The following is a 20926-nucleotide window of genomic DNA, read 5'->3' as shown; positions in this document are numbered from 1 at the left end:
GGCTGACTTGCCCCAAGTGGTGGAGTTGGAAGCATACCAGGGGATTCCAATTCAATCCCATTGAGGTGGCATGTACCAATGCCATCTCACTGTTCCAGGTGATCAGTTTCAGTTCACAGTTGGTCATGGTGAAGGGACTGGGAGTCAAAGGGAGCACATAGACAAGTCTAGTACCTGCTAACGCTAACTGATGGAGTAAATAAAGGGGAGAGTGATCCAACATGGGAAGTGAGATACTCAGCAGACTCATAGAATGGCAGACGTCCTAAATAGCACTCTGGCCTCAGAATCAGCCCTAAAGGCATTCGGAGCTGGCTGAAAATCTCATGAGAGTATTTCAGGCATGGAAAGCCAAGACACTCTGGCAAAAGATCTCTGTGAGTGAGATCCCAGTGGAAAGAACAGGTCTTCAAAGAAGGAGGTACCTTTCTCTGAAGGGAGGAGAGAACCTCCACTTTGACTATGACCTTGTCTAAACAAGATAAGAGTCGGAGAACTCAGAGGGCTTCCATAGCCTTGGAAACTCATGACTGGAGCATAGGGAGATTACTGATGCCATAGACAGGAGTGTCAATTGGTAAAGTCAACAACAGGAGTCACTGTGCACTTACTCCTCATGTAGGATCTCTATCCTTAATGTGCTGTACATTGAGATTTAATGCTATAACGAGTACTTAAACAATATATTTCACTTTGTGTTTCTATGGGGGTGCAAACTGTTGAAATCCTTACTTAATGCATTCTAAACTGATCCTCTGTAAAAAAAAAAAAAAAGAAATTATCAATTCCCAACTTGACTCTCACTGGGATTAAACATGGCAATAGGTCTGCTCTGATTTCATCATCATTTAAAAAAATCATCTATTATTTTTCACTTTATGTTTCTGTGTGGGAGCAAACTGTTGAAATCCTTACTTAATGTATACTAAGCTGATCTTCTGTATATTAAGAGAATTGAAAATGAATCTTGATGTGAATGGAAGGGGAGAGGGAGTGGGAAAGGGGAGGGTTGTGGGTGGGAGGGATGGTATGGGGGGGAAGCCATTGTAATCCATAAGTCGTACTTTGGAAAATTATATGCATTAAATAAAAGTTTAAAAAAAAATTAAAATTATTTTTGCAAGCTTTCAAAAAAAATAATAGATGATTTTTTTAAATGATGATGAAATCAGATCAGACCTATTGTCATGTTTAATCCCAGTGAGAGTCAAGTTGGGAATTGATAATTTCTTTCTTTTTTTTTTTTTTACAGCGGATCAGTTTAGTATGCATTAAGTAAAGATTTCAACAGTTTGCACCCCCATAGAAACACAAAGTGAAATATACTGTTTGAGTACTCGTTATAGCATTAAGTCTCAATGTACAGCACATTAAGGACAGAGATCCTACATGAGGAGTAAGTGCACAGTGACTCCTGTTGTTGACTTTACCAATTGACACTCCTGTCTATGGCATCAGTAATCTCCCTATGCTCCAGTCAGGGTTGCGGGTGGGATGGACGGTGTGAGGGGTAAGCTTTTGCAGTCTGCAAGCTGTACTTTGGAAATTTATATTCATTAAATAAAAGTTAAAAAAAAGAAAACTGTCTCTTGAGGTCCTTGGCCCATCTCTTGAGTGGGTTGCTTGTTTTGATATTGTGGAGTTTCTTGATTTCTTTGTAGATTCTGATAATCCACCCGTTATCTATTGTATGGTTTGCAGATATTTTTCCAATTCTGTCGGTTGCCTCTTGACTTTCCTGAATGTTTCTTTTTAAGTACAGAAACTTCTCAATTTGATGCAATCCCAAGTGTTAATTTAGGCTTTGACTGCCTGTGCTTCTGGGGTATTTTCCAAGAATTCTTTACCAGTACCTATATCTGGCAGTGTTTATCAAATGATCTCTAATGATTTGATGGTGTCAGGTCATATATTTAAGTTTTTAATCCATGTTGAGTGAATTTTTGTGTAAGGTGAAAGTTAGGGGTTTGCTTCATGCTTCTGCACATGGAAATCCAATTTTCCCAGCCCCATTTATTGAATAGAGTGTCCTTACTCCAGGGATTGGTTTTGGATCCTTGATAAAATATAAGCTGGCTGTAGATGTTTGGGTTGAATTCCTGTGTTTCAATTCTGTTCCATTGGTCTATCCATCTGTTTCTGTACCAGTACCATGCTGTTTTGATTACAACTGCCCTGTAGTATGTCCTGAAATCTGGTATTGTGATGCCTCCGGCTTTGTTTTTGTTGTACAAGATTGCTTTAGCTATTCGAGGTCTCCTGTGTCTCCATACGAATTTCATTATCATTTTTTCCAGATCTGAGAAGAAGGTCTTCGGTATCTTGATTGCTATTGCATTGAATGTATAAATTGCTTTTGGGAGAATGGACAATTTGATGAATTTGATACTTCCAATCCATGAGCATGGAAGATTTTTCCATTCCTTGGTATCCTCTTCTATTTCTTTCTTTATGATTTTGTAATTTTCATCATAGAGATCTTTAACGTCCTTGGTTAAGTTTATTCCAAGGTATTTGATTGTTTTTGTAGCTATTGTGAATGGGCTTGATCTTAGAAGTTCTTCCTCAGCTGTGGCATTGCCTGTGTATACAAAGGCTGTTGATTTTTGTGCATTGATTTTATATCCTGCTACTTTGCCAAACTCTTCTATGAGTTCCAATAGTCTCTTAGTAGAGTTCTTTGGGTCCCCTAAATAAAAAATCATATCATCTACAAAGAGTTCTTCCTTCCCAATTTGTAACCCTTTAATTTCTTTTTCTTGCCTAATAGCTCTGGCTAGAACCTCCAGAACTATATTGAATAGCAGTTGTGAGAGTGGGCATCCCTGTCTGGTACCAGACATTATCAATTCCCAACTTGACTCTCACTGGGAGTAAACATGACAATAATTCTGATCTGATTTCATCATCATTAAAAAAAATCATCTATTATTTTTCACTTTATGTTTCTGTGTGGGAGCAAACTGTTGAAATCCTTACTTAATGTATACTAAGCTGATCTTCTGTATATAAAGAGAATTGAAAATGAATCTTGATGTGAATGGAAGGGGAGAGGGAGTGGGAAAGGGGAGGGTTGTGGGTGGGAGGGACGTTATGAGGGGTAAGCTTTTGCAATCTACAAGCTGTACTTTGGAAATTTATATTCATGAAATAAAAGTTAAAAAAAGAAAAATATGAAAAAAAGAAACCTAAGAGTGTTTCATGATATTGAGCTTGATTTTGTCACAAGTAAACCAGCTGTTTCTGGATTCATCCACACTTCCCGGCTAACTAGCTGTGAAATTCTGATTGAATTAACGTGAAAACCTCACTCACACTCAATTTGGAGGGTATTAATATCTGTCCCTTCAGCCAAAGGGTTCCATTTCATTTTCCAAAACACAAAAACACATGTTGGTCATGTTGCCTGTAAATTTCTAAGCATGAAATGCCAATTTGTTGTGTTTTTTATTTCCTAATGGATACTCTGTCTAAACTCTTTGTTTGTATTACTTCAGAATACAAAATTTGGGAACAACGAAGGAAAAAGTAACTCAGACTCAGAAAACATTTATGAAATTGCTGCTCAGGAAATAAAAAATCCGTTGAGGCACCCAAAACAATGACAGAAAGCGAGAATTGGAGCAACCCAACAGTTGTTTCCTGGTTAAAAAAGGCCATTTCTCTCGCACCCTGAACTCCATATTCCAGCCTCAAAACCAAAAGTAATATCAGAAAATTCATTACAATCCATGAGAAATAAGAAAAATGTGAAAAAAGCCAAAGAAATGTGAGAGTCCTCAATGATATTGGGCTTGATTTAGTCACAAGGAAACTGGCTGCTTCTGGATTAATGCACCACTCTAGGCTGACTGGCTGTGGAATTCTGAATGAATTCACCTGAATATCGCACTCACACTTGATTTGGAGGGAATTAATATCTGTCCCCTTAGTAGAAGGGTTCCATTTCTTTTTCCAAAACACAAAAATTCCCGTTGGTTGTGTTGGCTGTAGATTCAGAGGCATGAAATGCCAATTTGTTGTGTTTTTTATTTCCTAATGGATACTCTGCCTAAACTCTTGTTTGTATTGCGTCAGAATACATAATTTGGGAAAGAAGAAGGCAAAACCAACTCAGACCCAGAAACAACTTAGGAAATTGCTGCTCAAGAAACCAAAGATTGGCTGAGGCACCCAAAACCATGACAGAAAGTTAGAATTGTAGCAAGCCAACAGCTGCGCCCTGATTGAAAAGACCATTCCTCCCATGCCCTGAACTCCATATTCCAGCCTCAAAACCAAAGCTCACATCAGAAAATTCATTATCATTACAAACCATGATAAATAAGAAAAATGTGAAAAAGCCAAAGAAATGCAAGAGTCCTTAGTGATATTGGGCTTGATTTAGTCAGAAGGAAACCGGCTGTTTCCAGATTCATCCACCCCTAACAGCTGACTGTCTGTGGAATTCTGATTGAATTAACATAAAAACCGCACTCACATTGATTTGGAGGGCATTAATATCACTCCTCTCAGTAGAAGGATTCCATTTCATTTTCCAAAACACAAATACTCTTCTTGGTCATATTGCTGGTAAATTTCAAAGCATGAAACACCAATTTGTTGTGTTTTTTATTCCTTAATGGATACTCTGTTTTATCTCTTGTTTGTATTGCATCAGAATACAAAATTTGGGAAAGAAGAAGACAAAACAATCTGAGACTCAGAAAAAGTTTACAAATGGCCGCTCAAGAAGGAAAAAATCGGCTGAGGCACCCAAAACCATGACAGAAAGCCAGAATTGGAGCAAGCCAACAGCTGTGCCCTGATTGAAAAAGACCATTCTTCCCGTGCCCTGAACTCCATATTCCAGCCTCAAAACCAAAGCTCACATCAGAAAATTCATTACAAACCAGGATAAATAAGAGAAATGTTAAAAAAGCCAAAGAAATGCAAGAGTCCTTTGTGATTTTGGGCTTGATTTAGTCACAAGGAAACTGGGTGCTTCCGGATCCATGAACCCCTCCCAGCTGACTGGCTGTGGAATTCTGATTGAATTAACCTGGAAACTGCACTCACACTTGATTTGGAGGGAATTAATATCTGTCCCTTCAGCCAAAGGGTTCCATTTCTTTTTCCCAAATACTAAAACTGATCTTGGTCGTGTTGTCTGTAGATTCAGAGGCATGAAATGCCAATTTGTTGTGTTTTTTATTTCATAATGGCTACTCTATCTAAACTCTTGTTTGTATTGTGTCAGAATACAAAATTTGTGAAGGAAGAATGCAAAATAAACTCAGATCAAGAAAAAAATAGGAAAAGCCACACAAGAAACCAAAAATTGGCTGATGCACCGAAAACAATGACAGAAATCCAGACTTGGAGCAAGCCAACAGCTGTGCCCTGATTGAAAAAAAAATTCCTCCTGTGTCCTGCACTCCATATTACAGCCTTAAAACCAAAGGTCACTTAAAAATCATTACAAACCATGATTAATAAGAAAAATATGATAAAATCAAAGAAATGCAAGAGTCCTTAGTGATATTGAGCTGGATTTTTTCACAAGAAACACGGCCGTTTCCAGATTCATCCACACTCCCAGCTGACTGTCTATGGAATTCTGATTGAATTAACCTGAACATCGCACTCACACTCGATTTGGAGGGAATTAATATCTGTCCCCTAATTAGAAGGGTTCCATTTCTTTTTCCAAAACACAAAAACTCATGTTGGTCATGTTGCCTGTAAATTTCTAAGCATGAAACACCAATTTGTTGGGATTTCTTTATTTCATAATGGATACTCTGTCTAATCTCTTCTTTGTATTGCGTCAGAATACAAAATTTGGGAAGGAAGAATTCAAAACCAACTCAGACCCAGAAACAATTCAGCAAATTGCCGCTCAAGAAACCAAAAATTTGTTGAGGTACCCAAAACCATGACAGAAAGCCAGAATTGGAGCAAGCCAACAGCTGTGCCCTGATTGAAAAAGACCATTCTTCCCGTGCCCTGAACTCCATATTCCAGCCTCAAAACCAAAGCTCACATCAGAAAATTCATTACAAACCATGATAAATAAGAAAAATGTGAAAAAGCCAAAGAAATCCAAGAGTCCTTAGTTGTATTGAGCTGGATTTAGTCACAAGGAAATTGGCTGTTTCTGGACTCATCCACCCTTCCCAGCGACTGGCTGTGGAATTCTGATTGAATTAACATGAAAACCACACTCACACTAGATTTGGAGGGAATTAATATCTGTCCCCTAATTAGAAGGGTTCCATTTCTTTTTCCAAAACACAAAAATTGATGTTGGTCTTGTTGCCTGTATATTTCCAAGCACAAAACTCCAATTTGTTGTGTTTTTTATTTCCTAATGGATACTCTGTCTAAACTCTTGTTTGTATTGTGTCAGAATACAAAATTTGGGAAGGAAGAAGGCAAAACCAACTCAGACCCAGAAACAATTCAGCAAATTTCTGCTCAAGAAACCAAAAATTTGTTGAGGTACCCAAAACCATGACAGAAAGCCAGAATTGGAGCAAGCCAACAGCTGTGCCCTGATTGAAAAAGACCATTCTTCCCGTGCCCTGAACTCCATATTCCAGCCTCAAATCCAAAGCTCACATCAGAAAATTCATTACAAACCATGATTAGTAAGACAAATGTGAAAAAAGCCAAAGAAATGCAAGAGTCCTTAGTGATATTGGGCTTGATTTAGTCAGAAGGAAACCGGCTGTTTCCAGATTCATCCACCCCTAACAGCTGACTGTCTGTGGAATTCTGATAGAATTAACCTGAAAATAGCACTCACACTTGACTTGGAGGCAATTAATATCTGTCCCCTCAGGAACAGTTTTCCATTCTGTTGGAATAGGAAAAACAATATGCCCTGGGAGTGAGAAACCCTCAAGCAGAGTCCTACTCTTGGAACAGAAGATAATTTTCTAGTTCTTGTCCCAAGTTCCCATGTAAAAAATATAGAGGTTAGTTAATTGCCATAGTTTCTCCCAGCTCATATACACTATTATTTGATATTCTGTCTCTCTGTTATGTTCCAGGAATCATATATGAGAAAAGCAACACTAAATTAGGATAATTTCCACTTCCAAATAGGAGCTCAAGTAATGAAATTCTTTTCTTTTTTGATAAAACATGAGCCCAGATTATTTTCTTGCTTCCCAAACTTATCATCTGCTGGCACCAGGAAGAACATAGCCACAATCTCTTTACTGTGAAGGGAGAACTTCTGCTGGAAGCCTGTGACAAGAGACAGAATTTAAAACCATCTTAGTCACAGAATACATTGGCCCTCCTGAAGTTCAACTAAGGGAATAAGGACAGAATTGCCACCCAGAACTAGAGATGATTAGATCTCCAAATGTCACATTTGGCAACTTGCACCAGGATCTTTGTGTCATGCCAGGAATTTCTATCCCTGAGCAAATTGGAATGACAGAGAGGGGGCGCTAGAATTTTCTACACTATTCAGCCACAGAACTTTCTTTCTTAAAAGGTTTGTTTATTTGAAAGGCAGAATTACAAAGAGGCAGAGGTAGAGGAAGAGAACTTCCATCCATTGGTTCACTCCCCAAATGGCCACAACAGCTCAAGCTGGGCTGATCTCCCACATGGGTACATGTTTTCAAGCACTTGGGCCATCTTCTACTGCTTTCCCAGGCCACTGAAAGAGCTGGGTCAGAAGTAGAGCACCTGGGTCTCAAATGGGCACTCATAATGTATACCAGCACTGCAGGCATTGGCATTAACCACTACACCACAGCACCATACCTAGAACTTTCTTTAAAATAATGAATGCAAGCAAAGAAAAAGCCATTTTTGGTCCATATGGTCCTATAATACACTGAGGCTTCAAAAAGTTCATAGAAAAAAAGAGATGGACTTATTTTGGTGCAAAAATTTTGAAATCCATACATAGCTTGTACTTCATTCTATTTGAGCACTACTGCTATTTAAAATGATGCTGTTTCTGGTCAAAAGCCAAGAGATGCTTCCAGGTATCCCATGTGGGTGCAGCGACCCAAGCACTTGGGCAATGCTCTGCAACTTTCCCAGGCACATTAGCAGGGGGACAGATCAGAAATGGAATAACTGGGACTCAAATGGGGCTCCCATATGAAATGTCAACAAAACAGGAGATGTCTTTACCCGCTACACCAGAATGTCAGCCCCCACTCTTTATATGTTTTATATTTCATCTCTAAATTGTTCATTATAAGTTTAAGCATGGGGTGGCACTGTGGTGTAGCAGGTAAAGCTGCTGCCTGCAGTGCTGGCATCCCATTTGGGCACCAGTTCGAGACAATGGACTTTCTAAAATCACTCAAATTGTGGCCACTCTGACTTCATCAACTTATGTCAATATAATAGTATCAAATCACATATGCCTTAGAGAAAGAAAGGAGTTTGCCACCCAGAAATAGATTTCACTTTGGAATTTCACTGCATTTACTCTTCCTAACAGTAGCTTTCAAGGCTAAATAACCTTTTCATGCTAATGGCCCTAGCTACAGAAGCATAATCTTTTAAGTGAGAAAAATTGCTGTGTCTAAAAAGAAACAGTTGCAAGGCCTAGCCAATATGCATTATCAGGAGTGGCAGAGTGTGCATGAGACTGAGTCCTGAGGGTGGAGGAAAAATTTAGAAAAGGGAGGGTTTCTCAATGTGAGAACACTCATCAACAACAAAGGTTTTAACCCATTGTCAAAGATCCCAAAGGATGATGGTAATACTAGGATGACATTTGACAACTTAAACCAAAAACAGTCCATACTAAGGGAGGTAGAAATAGCTGAATTTCTGTGATAGAGAAAGAAACAATCAAAATCTCACAGGAATTATGCTACAGTTACTAAACTGATACAGCTGAAAAAGTTGTAAAATGACTATGTTCTACAAGAGGCCCAAAGACATTCCATTTACAAAAGCAATGAAATTGGTGTTGGTGCGAAGGGCACTGTTGCTGCTGAGAATCACAGAGGTGGATCTTTTCTGTGGGTCATTCCTCATGGTAGGGAATGTCATAAACACTGGGAACTCAGATAGCAACTTGAATGTTAAGATTCCAAAATAATAGCGACTATGGTAGAAAACAGTGCTCTAGTCCAAGGTAACTTTTCAAAGAGTCTATTTGTTCCCCTAGCCCAACATGGTTAACCTCTCTGCTCTCAAATTGTAAAATGGAGGGAAAATACTCGGTAATGGGAAGGATACAACATTGGTTCCGTGACCTACAATGTAAGAGCAGATACAAATGAAACCCTCTAACCATCCTTCCAACAACTATACCTAAGTCAGAATATATGTTACATTTCAGAAACAATGGGTATTAGATAATATTAAATTATCAATTTTGAAAGTTGGTATACTGATACTGGAATTAGGTTTTAAAGAGCATTATCTGTTTAAATTCTTTCCTTAAAAATAAATGAGGCAAGAATTAGAGATTGTGAACTCCAACACATCCAGATTTAATTCAACAGTTTAGATAGCTAAAATCAGACAGATACTGGAGATTGATATTAGACTATCACAAATTCAATGCATGCCAAGGATCAGAAATGGTAAATGAGGGGTGGGGAGGAACAATGCCAGATTTCATGAGAAAACATGGGTCCTGTATTGATAATGTTGATCATGAAATTATCCTAAGTCTGTCAGTGACCCAGCAGGGCTGATGCACTGCAATAATGAATTGAAGAGAGCATGCCCTATAATTCAGTCTCCAATCAGGCCACAATTATCTATGTCATGAGCCAGTAAAAGGTGACTGTCATCCAGAGGAGTGCCTGTGGGGTTTCAGACCCAGTATGCCAGTGGGCCTATCACTGGTGACTATCTGGTGACTATATGGGTGGATGAGCCTCATCAGTGTCAAGGAAGGTCCAGAGGAACCCATGAGATTTACCTGAAATCCATCAACTTAGGAGCCCCTTCAGGACAGCATCAATTAGAGAGTATTCTGCTTTTGTTGTGGATGGCCAGATTGGGTACCAGCCAGTGGATAATGGATAAAAGGAAGTCAGGGAGAACATCACATGGTGGTACACTCAGTAGTGTGGCAGGAAGCTGCTGCTGTGAACGCTTCTTGGATGCTTGTGCTTGGGGATTTTCCAGGGCAGTTTGATAGTTAGAGCCTAATTTCAGGGGCTATTAGACATCAGAGCCAGGAGATTTGGTTTGACCTGAGGGTCAAATATATACTTATATTCAAAATCCAGTATTTAAATATGTTATATTTTGAATATCTATTCTGCACAGTTGTCTCATTCAATAATAAGTGGTTTCCATTTCCTTGTTGCAGGGCAGGCATTGTTCATGGTTATGCCATTTGTGTGTAACATTAGCATTTTGTTTTGAAAAATCTGAAAGGACACTACAGCTGTACTGATAGCGAATATCTGTGTGATTTCTCAACTGATTGTCCACCAACCGACTTTCAGGCCAGGCAGTAATTCTCAATATATTTGCAACAGTGAGACAAATATTGCAAACCAATTTGTAATTTTAGCCTTCTTTAGAGGAATGCAGCAAAAACCAAGAATTAGGAGTGAAGTCAATGTGTATAAAGGAATGGAGACACAGGTGTCCTGACATGGGCTGTATGAATCAGAGAGGTCAGCATGTGAGGGGAAGATAATGGCTACATGTAGAGGAGCTGGAGACTCATGAGGATTGGCATAAGATACAAGCACAATAGGAGCCACTTGAGGAAAGACGTGGTGTAAACAAAAGGGCTGGAGACCCTGAAGCCAGCCCTTGCTGCAGGCACAAGGATAGGCTACCAAGAGCAGGCTTGGCTGTCAAAGATTTTTAAATGCAAGATTACAAGGATGAACATCAGACCCAGCCACAGAAAATGGTAAAATTGATGATGATATATGGTTTCAGGAGCAAGATCAGAGATACATAAAGTCTGGCATAGCTGGAAGGCACATAGGGCTTGAGACATCATGAGGCAAATAGTTGGCAGAGTGATGGAGGATTGGCAAACACAGAAAGAAATAGAGGAGATGTCATATAAATCAGTGCACAGATAAATTTATAGGCTCAAGATATTATGTGAGAAGACAGAGACCTAATCATCGTGACATCCTTCTTAAGATCTAAGATGAACTATACAGCAATATAAGATAGTGAAAATGGAGAATATCCTCAATATAATGCCTTTAGTAAGACTGTACAACAGAAACAAATAATAAAGGAAAAGTGTTTTTAAAACATATGAGCAGACGGTTGGCACTGTGGCATATCAGGTAAAACTGCTGTCTGCAGTGTTGGCATCCAATATGTGTGCCAGGTCAAGTCCCAACTGCTCCACTTCCAATGCAGCTCTCTTCTATGGCCTGGAAAAGCAGTAGAAGATGGCCCACATCCTTGGGCCCCGGCACCCACATGTGAGTGCCAGAAGAGTCTCCTGACTCCTGGTTTCAGGTTTGCCCAGCTTTGGTCATTTCAGCCATTTGGGGAGTAAATCTTGGATGGAATACATCTCTCTCTCTGCCTCTGCTTCTCTGTAACTTTTACTTTCAAATAAATTAATATTTTTTATAAAATGAGTAGAATTAATAAAGACTAGTATAATCTTAAGAAAAAGTAAAAATATGCAACACAGATAACCAGTGACAGAAATCCAAACAGCATTGTTCTTGACCAAATTAATAAAGTTTAGCAACACAGTTAAAGAATATTCTGAAATGCATAGAAATAAGTTTTTTAAAAAAACTTAAACCCAGAGCCACCACATTATGAAATAAATTTATCAAAAATCTTCAATAACATAGGAATCTGCTATATATATAAACAAAATAAGTTGACTCAGTGTTTGAAAAATCAAAATAACCATTGAACAAATTCGAAAAGCAAAATTTCTGGCCTAGATTTGTAGAATTTCCCTCATATTCAAGGCAGGGAAACACTCCCTCAATTTCCCAGATTCATAAAAAGTGGTAATAAATATGGAATATGATTTAATTTCTTTTCTGAATGCAGTATTACATTGATTCCACAGTCAGATCAAGACATGAACTAAAAAGGAACTTAAAGAACATATCCTTATAAAAAGAGGTACAAATATTTTAAGCAAAATGTTAATATAGAGCAAAATATGAAATCACAAGAGATCAATAAAAAAGCAAGATAGAGTCAAAGATGCCAAGGTGTTTAACACTTCAAAATAAATCATGTAAATAATTCATGTGGAAGAGAAACACAAAAAAATCACATGGTAACTGCAATTAAAAGATGAAAAGTTTTGAATAAAATTAAGCATCTAATCACAAAAATAAACTGTGAGTAAAGCAGTAAAAATAATTATTACTTATTGTAACTAAGATGGGCTGCAATGCACCTATAATATAAAGCATAATTGTTATAGAACACTGAAAGCTATTTCCCTTGGAACACAGCTGTACAAGCCGCTCTCCTTTTATTTTCTGTCTTCAACAATGTCCTAGATGTGCAGTTAGGAAATTAAAAAAAAAAAACAGAAAATTTTATGTATAAGGATATGCTTTTAAGCAGCAAAACCATCAATAGATGTTAATTAAACTATTATATATGGAGATAATTCCATAAAATTTGAAACAAATAAAAACTGACCAGAGAATTATGCAGGATTACTGTGTATAAGATCAATATATAAACCCAATGTGTTATGACATGCCAGTAAGAACGAAACAGACAACAATATTAAATTACAGAATACAGAACTACAAGTGAATATCTGTAATAGAAACAAGAGAAAGAGAGGTCAATCTATGTAATGTATTTTTTAGTATCTTAAAATAGTCCTGGAGTCAATTTTTTTAAAAAAAGTCCAATGACCTTAAAAAAGAGCTAAGAATATAAATAATATAAAGACGCAGAATACCAGAAAGATTCAGCATTCTGTTACACGTGAGACCATTATTGAAAGTCCAAGGGTCACAAGATTTTAATAGGGTCCTGGAAAAAGGAGGGAGGGACAGTGCTCTGATGTCATGATCATCAGGGAGGTGAGAGCGGCCCCTGCTGTTGGGAGGATCAAGCTGCAAAGATGAGGCAGTTTCAGACCTGAGACCAAGCAGAGTTCCTCTCTGCCCCCACCTGCCACAACCCCAAGCTACGGCCCTCATGCTAGGAGCATTTGGATTGGCTGTGTGTTCTATGATGTTATGCATGCTCATTGTTAGGGCAGACTTTAAAATCAGGTGTTCAAAGGCAACACTGCTGAACCACACAGCATTTTCTTTGCTGGCTTCTCAATGTTAGGCTTTCTGGGTTTGTTCCTGAGAGAGGTCTCAGGTGTTTCACCCATTGCTGCTCTGTGAACTTCCCTCACCACACTCAGGAGCCCTCAGGAGGATGCTGGGACTCGTTGGAAGCTGGAAACTGGTGAGTGTCAGAGACCAGTATTCTATGGTCACAGGAAGTGAGCTGGGCCAGTAGCCAGGACCCTGGTGTCCTGTCCTGTGTCTAAAGGAAAAGGGTTTGTGTGAAGCCTGGGGCCTCACAGCTTTCCAAATTGATGGTGATTACAGAATCCACATGGAGAAATGAACTTCCACATGTGATCTGATATCCTTTGGTTGAGAAACGAGGTCACTAGTTTACAATTCAGTCCTGTCAGCACAGCTCTTCCTAGGTTCTGAGTCAGGTTTTGTTTGATGCTAATAACAGAATGGTACAGACTCAGTAATTTAGAAAGAAATGGTATTTGTCTCATGGTTTGGGTCCAAGGTCGGAGGGCAGTATCTGTTGATGGTCATCTTGTTGGCAGAGGTTTGGGTGGCACAGAGACCATGACCAAATAATGAAATTGCAGGAGGTTCAAATATGAAGTGGTTTCTATAGCACACACCTGGGAATAAGCAGTCACTCAATAATCACATGAATTGATTTAGCCTAATCACTTCATTAGGGTCCCACCTGTTCCCAATGATTAATCTCTCTTAATCGGGATTAAATGCCTTCACACCCTTGTGTGGAGAGTAAAAATCTTTGTAAAGGCTAATCATTCTTCACTCCCCAACCCCAAGCTAACTGGTGTGAGAACTGAGAATCAAATAAACTGTTGAACACACAGTAGTTTCATTATGCATCCAAATTTGGTTTAGTCAAATGATAGCTTGTAGCATTTGAGAATATCTCAGAATATCAGATTCTGCTGGCTATAAAATGGTTTATAAATTTGAGAGTTCATTTGTGACTAGTAAAAGAAAAAAAATTCTTTTCTCCTCAATGCCTGTACCTTTGATTTTAAGACTCAGATATTTCATGGGCAATATGAGTGGCTATGATTCTGTCTAATACACAAATTTCAGGCCATAGCTAAGCTCATGCAAATAAGATAGCTTTAGAGGGGATCTCTGGATAACTTCATAATTTTGACTGGAGCCAGAAAATCAAATACATGCTTTTCATTGGTATATGCCTGGGATGTTTTTATGTTAAAATCTTAATCCATTATGTCTACTAACTCTATATATTGTCAGAATTGAACTGTTGGTAAGTCATAGGTGTTATAGATGTGTTGTTTGATATTAAGCAAACAACACACATTTGGTGTTAGTGATCACGAAAATGACTGCACAGGTCACAGACTTAAACTGATTTCAAGTGTTTGATTTCTGGTGAGAATTAAGACCTTGGAGGAGGGAGCCAATGCAAACTGTTGGGAGGGAAAAGTAAAAAGTGTGGAACTCTCAGAATTAAGTGTTCTGGCTGCTGAGGTTTGTCTTAGTTCCTGAGAGTGAATCCCCTTAGCCTTCATCTCCTGAGAGTGATCCCTAAAGTCTGGGAACCTGAGTTTGGTGGCCCTTGATACTGTGGGATAAATAGGTTGTTTCCTTTTAATTGCACTTAGTACACCAGTTTAGAAATTATGTGCCATGGTTTCATGTGAGACATATATGCTCTTGCATAGATCCCTAAAATACAGTAATACAACCTGAAAGGAAGACAATTGTTGACATCTTTGTTTTCTGCTAAATTTGAATAAGAATGTTAACATCCATAGAACTAATATTCAGGAAAATATAGGGGCCTTGGTCAGTTCAGGTATTTTCCCAATCTCTTCTACTTCTGCCCCCAAGAGGAAAGTCCTGGTTCTTTGATGTTTTTTGTTTGCTTACTTTCTGTTTCTCTAAACCATCAGTTTTGCTAGCTTTGACAATATCTTTCTTGATTTTTGTTCCTCATCGGCTAATTCTTGGCCTTTTTTGTTACATTATGGCAAAATGCTGTCATGTTATAGATTGTGTATAGACTGTGCTTCTGTAGGAAATATTGATAGTTAAAATGGATTGTCTATCTTTTCTTCCATATATACTGATTTTTGTGCTTTTCAACACTTGAAGTGACCTTATTTATTTATTTTCTCCATCTAGTGTTAGCTGATGTATCTGCACAATGACATATGGATAACTATTAATTACCCCTGGTTGGGTATTTATACCATTGTATTTATTTGTTCTGATAAACACTGGGCAATCCTTGCAGTTTTGTAAGCATTTTTCTTAAATATTCGGATGCTCTATCTATGAACACTGATATGAAACACTGTACTATCCTCATAGAAAATGATCTCTTCATCTCACTGTGTATCCCTTTTAAATTTTCTGACACAAATCCTGATTAACCTGAAGTGCATATCGCTTTTCCAGGCTTCAATGTAATGGTGTTATAATGGACCATGTTTCTGCATATTTTCTATTTAATCATTTTATATCTTCATTCTATTTTACTGTTGAAATCTGTACATATGTATCTTAAGTTCACAAAAATGTAATGTATTTAGCACATAAAATTGATTTGGAACACTATTTCTTTGGAAGCTCAGGTATCTTATAAAAGAATGTTTTCAACTCTGTACTCCTATCATTTATATAATTTCTGTCGTTATTTTTAATGATCAGAAACTATAACAACACTGTTCACTGTTAAGTTTTTATTAAAATGATAATATTATCTGTTAGGTTACATTGGAATAAAGAATATAAATATTTTGCTATACCTCCATTTGCTTTCAGTCTTGTCTTTACTTGGATGACTTCCAAGACTATGTTGCTCTTTCTGTCTGATGAATTATTTTCTAATTTACTTGATAGAAAACAAGAGACAATGAATGAGAGAAAGAGCTCCTATTCACAAGTTCACTTCACAAATGCTCACATCTTCCAGGGAGGGATCAGATCTAAACCTGAGAGCAGGTAACTCACTTCAGGTTTTCCATGTGGGTGGCACAAACCACATGTCTTGAGACATCATCATGACTTCCCAGGGTCTGCTTTAATTGGAAGTTGGAGTTAGGATCAGAATCAGGAAATGCACCCGGGTCCTCCATTGTGGAATACAGTTTTATTAATCTTAACAGTTACCCTAAGCCTTTTTTTAAACTGAAATACATGGATCCAAGTTTGAACATCATGCCTGTAATTTTTCAACAGTATTAAGAATGAATGAAACAGTATAAAGGGATGGGTTCATGAGCAGTGAGTTAAGCCACGACTTGGGATGCCCTCATCTCATATTTATCTTCCTCATTCAGGTCCTGGCCATTCCCCACTTCCAATCCAGATTCTTGCTACAATGTATCTGAGGGGCATTTGATGATGTCTTAAGTACTCATGTACCTTCTGCCTACATTGGAGATACAAAAGGTGTTCCTGGCTCCTAGATTAAACTGGAACAAGTCCCAGGTTTTGCAAACATTGACAAGTGAACTGGTGGATGGAAGATCTATCCACTACTGTCCCTCCTCCTTTCAAGTAAATAAATACATATTAAAACCTTACAACTATTCTTCCATTTAGGTTCAAGTTTAGCTTTGCAACAATGGCATTCATAGAATATCAGAAAGTCATGCAAGGGATGAGCAGAAAGTTCAACGGGAAAGGCAACCTTGATTTTTAAATTTTAAGATTATTTAAATAATCCTTAGCAGGACTGGAGATTATTGCTTTATTACTTTCTTATGCTTTGTAAATGATGTAGTTTGGTTAATCACATATTACAGATAGTTCCTTGATAGAATATAGAGACATTTCTGATTTTTAAAATTTTGCTCAGTCTTTGATTAACACTACTTGTATATTATTACAGGATACAGTGCAACATTTGAGTATGCACACAACATAATTTAATCAATCTAGGAAGTGAGGATTGTCCTTGCTTATTTTGTGTTTAAGGCCTACAAGCTCCTCCATTCCCATTTCTTATACAGTGTACCTTATCAGGAACTAAAGTCACAACACTATATTATGGAACACTGCAACTGGTTCGTTCTTTCTAACTCTTTTTCTATATCTATTATCCTACCACCCAGTATCTTCAGTAATGAATCTTCCCATCCTAATTAAAAACATTTATATTTATATCCACCACTTTTTAGAAACCCATATATCAGAGAACATGTGAGATTTATTTCTTCCTATGACAGTCTTACTTCACTTAAGGGTCTCCATTTCCACCCATTTTGAAGCAAATAATATTTCAATCCTTTTTAATCACTGAATTAGGATTGGAAAACCTGTAACACATTGACAGATTGGTTCCAAATATTTACTGCTATGAATAGTGCTGTAGTCAAAACAGAAAGCAGAAATCTCTTTTGCATGCAGATTGAATTTCCTTCTGATACATACACAATGGTTGGAGAGGTTTATCCCTTCTCATTTATTGAGGGGCTGCCATACTAAGTCTTCATAATGCTCAGGCTAACTTGCATTTTCATCAACATCTTATATTTTAAAATATTTATTTATTTGAAAGTCATATTACAGATAGAAAGAGAGAGAGATCTTCCATCCACTGGTTCACTCCCCAAATGGCTGCAATGGCTAGAGCTGGGCCAACACAAATCCAGGAACCAGAAGCTTCCTCCTTGGTCTCCCATGTGGGAGCTAGGCCTAAAGACTTGGGCCATCTTCCACTTATTTCCCAGGCCACAGAAGAGAGCTGGATCAGAAGTGGAGCAACTGGGACTCAAGTCCCCATATGGGATTTTGGCACTGCAGGTGGTGGCTTTAATTGCTACACAACAGTGCAGGCTCCAATAACTTATTAAAGTTTTCTTTTCTTCATACCCCACTAGCATTTGTTAGTGAGGTGACACCTAGTGTATTTTGATTTGCATTTTCCTATGTAATAATTATATTGCATGTTTTCCCATTTTTGTTGACCATGGGTATTTCTTCTTTACAGAAATGCCTGTTCAGATCCTTTCCCAATTCTTAGATATATTTGTGCATAATTTCAGCAGTTTCATATGTATTCTGAATTTCAGTTCTTCATGAAATGCAGAATTGGCAAATACTTTATCCCAGTCTACTGGGGTATTAAAATAATTTTATTCATATAAGGTGAACAAATTTCATCTATTTCACATACACAGACTTAAGAGCATATTTCCCACCCTAACCTCCCTCTTGCCCATGCTCCGACCCTCTGTCCTCCTTCCTCCCTTATTTTTTCTTTTTATATCTATAATTGCATAATTTCAATTTCAAGCTTAACTCTGCACCAAATAAAGAATTGAATGGAACAAGTAGAAAAATCACTGTTTATCAAGAGTATAGACAAGGATTGTAAGCAATAACCAAAACTCAACATTGCATTTTGTACTTTGTTTATTTGTTTATTCTGTGCTGGTTTATTTGACTGAGAATAATGGCTTCCATATGCATATATTTTGTTGTAAAAGACAAGATCTTATTAATTTATATAGCTGAGTAGTTTTGCATAGTGTATATATACCACATTTTCTTTTTTTTTTTCCTGGAAAGTGACTTTATTGCAATGCAGCACACTCCAAGCCCCTTCAGGCCCCCTCCTCCTTCGCGATCCTGTCCTTCTTAAGTGGTCCCATGAACGCCGCCTTCTCCTCCACCGTCTGGAAGCAGCCGTGGCCGAACTTGGAGGTGGTGTCGATGAACTTGAGGTCGATCTTCTCCAGGGCGCGCCGCTTGGTCTGCACCTGCAGGGACTTGTGCAGGGTCAGCACCCGCTTCTTGGTGCCTACCACGCAGCCTTTCAGCATGATGAAGTCGTTGGTCACTTCCCCATAGTGCACGAAGCCACCCAGGGGGTTGATGCTCTTGTCTGACAGGTCGTAGTCGGTGGAGGCGTTGTTCTTGATCAGCTTGCGGTCCTTGATCAGGTAGCCCTGGCCGATCTTGTAGATCTTCTTGTTGATCTCCGTTCGGTGGTGGTAGCCTTTCTGCCCAGCCCATGCCACAGAGAAGGCCACGCGCGCCGGGTGCCACGCCCCGATGCAGGCCACCTTGCGCAGCCCTCGGTGCGTCTTGTGGGGCAGCTTCTTGGTGTGCCAGCGGCTGGTGACCGCTTTGTAGCCCTTGCCCTTGGTCACGCCGATGACGTCGATCATCTCGTCCTGGCCGAACACCTGGCTCACCGGGACCTGCTGCTCCAGGCGCTCCCGGGCCCAGTCCAGCTTCTCGGCCACGGTGCCACCATTCACCTGGATCTCCATCAGGTGTGCCTTCTTCTGCCACAGGGGCAGCAGGCGCATCTGCGTGTGCGCCAGCACGCGGATGACCTGGCAGTACTTCTTCATGCTGCTGAAGTCCTTGTCCAGCTGCCGCTTGCCCGCGTCGTCCTGCCACTTCTTGCAGTACTTGGTGAAGGCCTTCTTCTTCGACTTGTGCCAGTTCTTGTAGAAGCGCCTCTTGCACTTGTCACTGATGTGCTCAGCGAACATCATCTTGAAGGTGCGGAGGCCCCGCGGGGTCTCCACGTAGCCCACGATGCCCATGACCACCATGGGTGGGGTCTCCACGATGGTCACGGCCTCCACCACTTCCTTCTTGTTCACCTCGGAGCCCGGCCGGTCCACCTCCTGCACGATGTGCGTCAGGCCGGCCTTGTAGCCCAGGAAGGCGGTGAGGTGCACAGGCTTGCTCGGGTCGTCCTTGGGGACCTTGCCGCGGTGCTGGCTGCTGCACTTCCGGGGCAGGAAGCCCAGGGACCCGTGCCTGGGCACCGAGAACTTCCTGTGCGACATCGTGCCGTCTATCCAGCCGGTAGAAGATATACCACATTTTCTTTAACCATTATTCAGTTGATGAATCTCTAGGTTGATGTCAGATCTTAGCTATTGATCTGCAATAAACATAAGGTGCAGACAAGTCTTCCTTATGCTGATTTCATTCCATTTGGGTAAATTTTTAGGAGTGGGATGGCTGTGTATGCGGTAGACCAATTTTCAGATTACTGAAAAATTACCAGACTGTGTTCCATAATGGTTGTACTCTTTTACAATTTAACCAGCAGTGGATTATAGTATTTTATCACCTATATATTTGCTAACATTTATTGTTTTACAATTTTTGAAAGATATCCACTCTAACTGGGGTGAGGTTTCACCCTCATCATCCTTTTGATTTGCATTTCCTGATGGCTAATGATCCTGAGCATTTTTTTAACTTTTACTTAATGAATATAAATTTCCAAAGTACAGCTTATAGATTACAATGGCTTACCCCCCATAACGTCCCTCCCACCCACAACCCTCCCCTTTCCCACTCCCTCTCCCTTTCCATTCACATCAAGATTCATTTTCGTTTCTCTTTATATACAGAAGATCAGTTTAGCATACATTAAGTAAAGATTTCAACTGTTTGCTCCCACACAGAAACATAAAGTGAAAAAATACTGTTTGAGTACTAGTTATAGCATTAGATCTCAATGTACAGCACACTAAGGACAAAGATCCTACACGAGGAGTAAGTGCACAGTGACTCCTGTTGTTGACTTAACAAATTGACACTCTTGTTTATGGCATCAGTAATCACCCTAGGCTCTTGTCATGAGCTGCCAAGGCTATGGAAGCCCCCTGAGTTCACCGACTCTGATCATATTTAGACAAGGCCATGGTCAAAGTGGAAGTTCTCTCCTCCCTTCAGAGAAAGGTATCTCTTTCTTTGATGAC

General features: G+C 39.2%; 1 pseudogene across 1 annotated transcript; it reads right to left on the bottom strand.

The window, feature by feature from the left end:
• Positions 1-18736: 18736 nt before the first annotated feature.
• On the bottom strand, positions 18737-20018 carry LOC100343607 (large ribosomal subunit protein uL3 pseudogene; annotated as a pseudogene). The gene has a single exon (XR_016235597.1). The product of XR_016235597.1 is annotated as a large ribosomal subunit protein uL3 pseudogene (transcript).
• Between the last annotated feature and the right edge of the window lie 908 nt (positions 20019-20926).

The sequence above is a fragment of the Oryctolagus cuniculus genome, chromosome 6 (assembly GCF_051225735.1).
Source record: "Oryctolagus cuniculus isolate XC-2025 breed Fujian yellow rabbit chromosome 6, ASM5122573v1, whole genome shotgun sequence".
NCBI lineage: Eukaryota > Metazoa > Chordata > Mammalia > Lagomorpha > Leporidae > Oryctolagus > Oryctolagus cuniculus.
The sequence above is the reverse complement of the archived record's forward strand: the minus strand, read 5'-3'. Positions and strand labels throughout refer to the sequence as shown.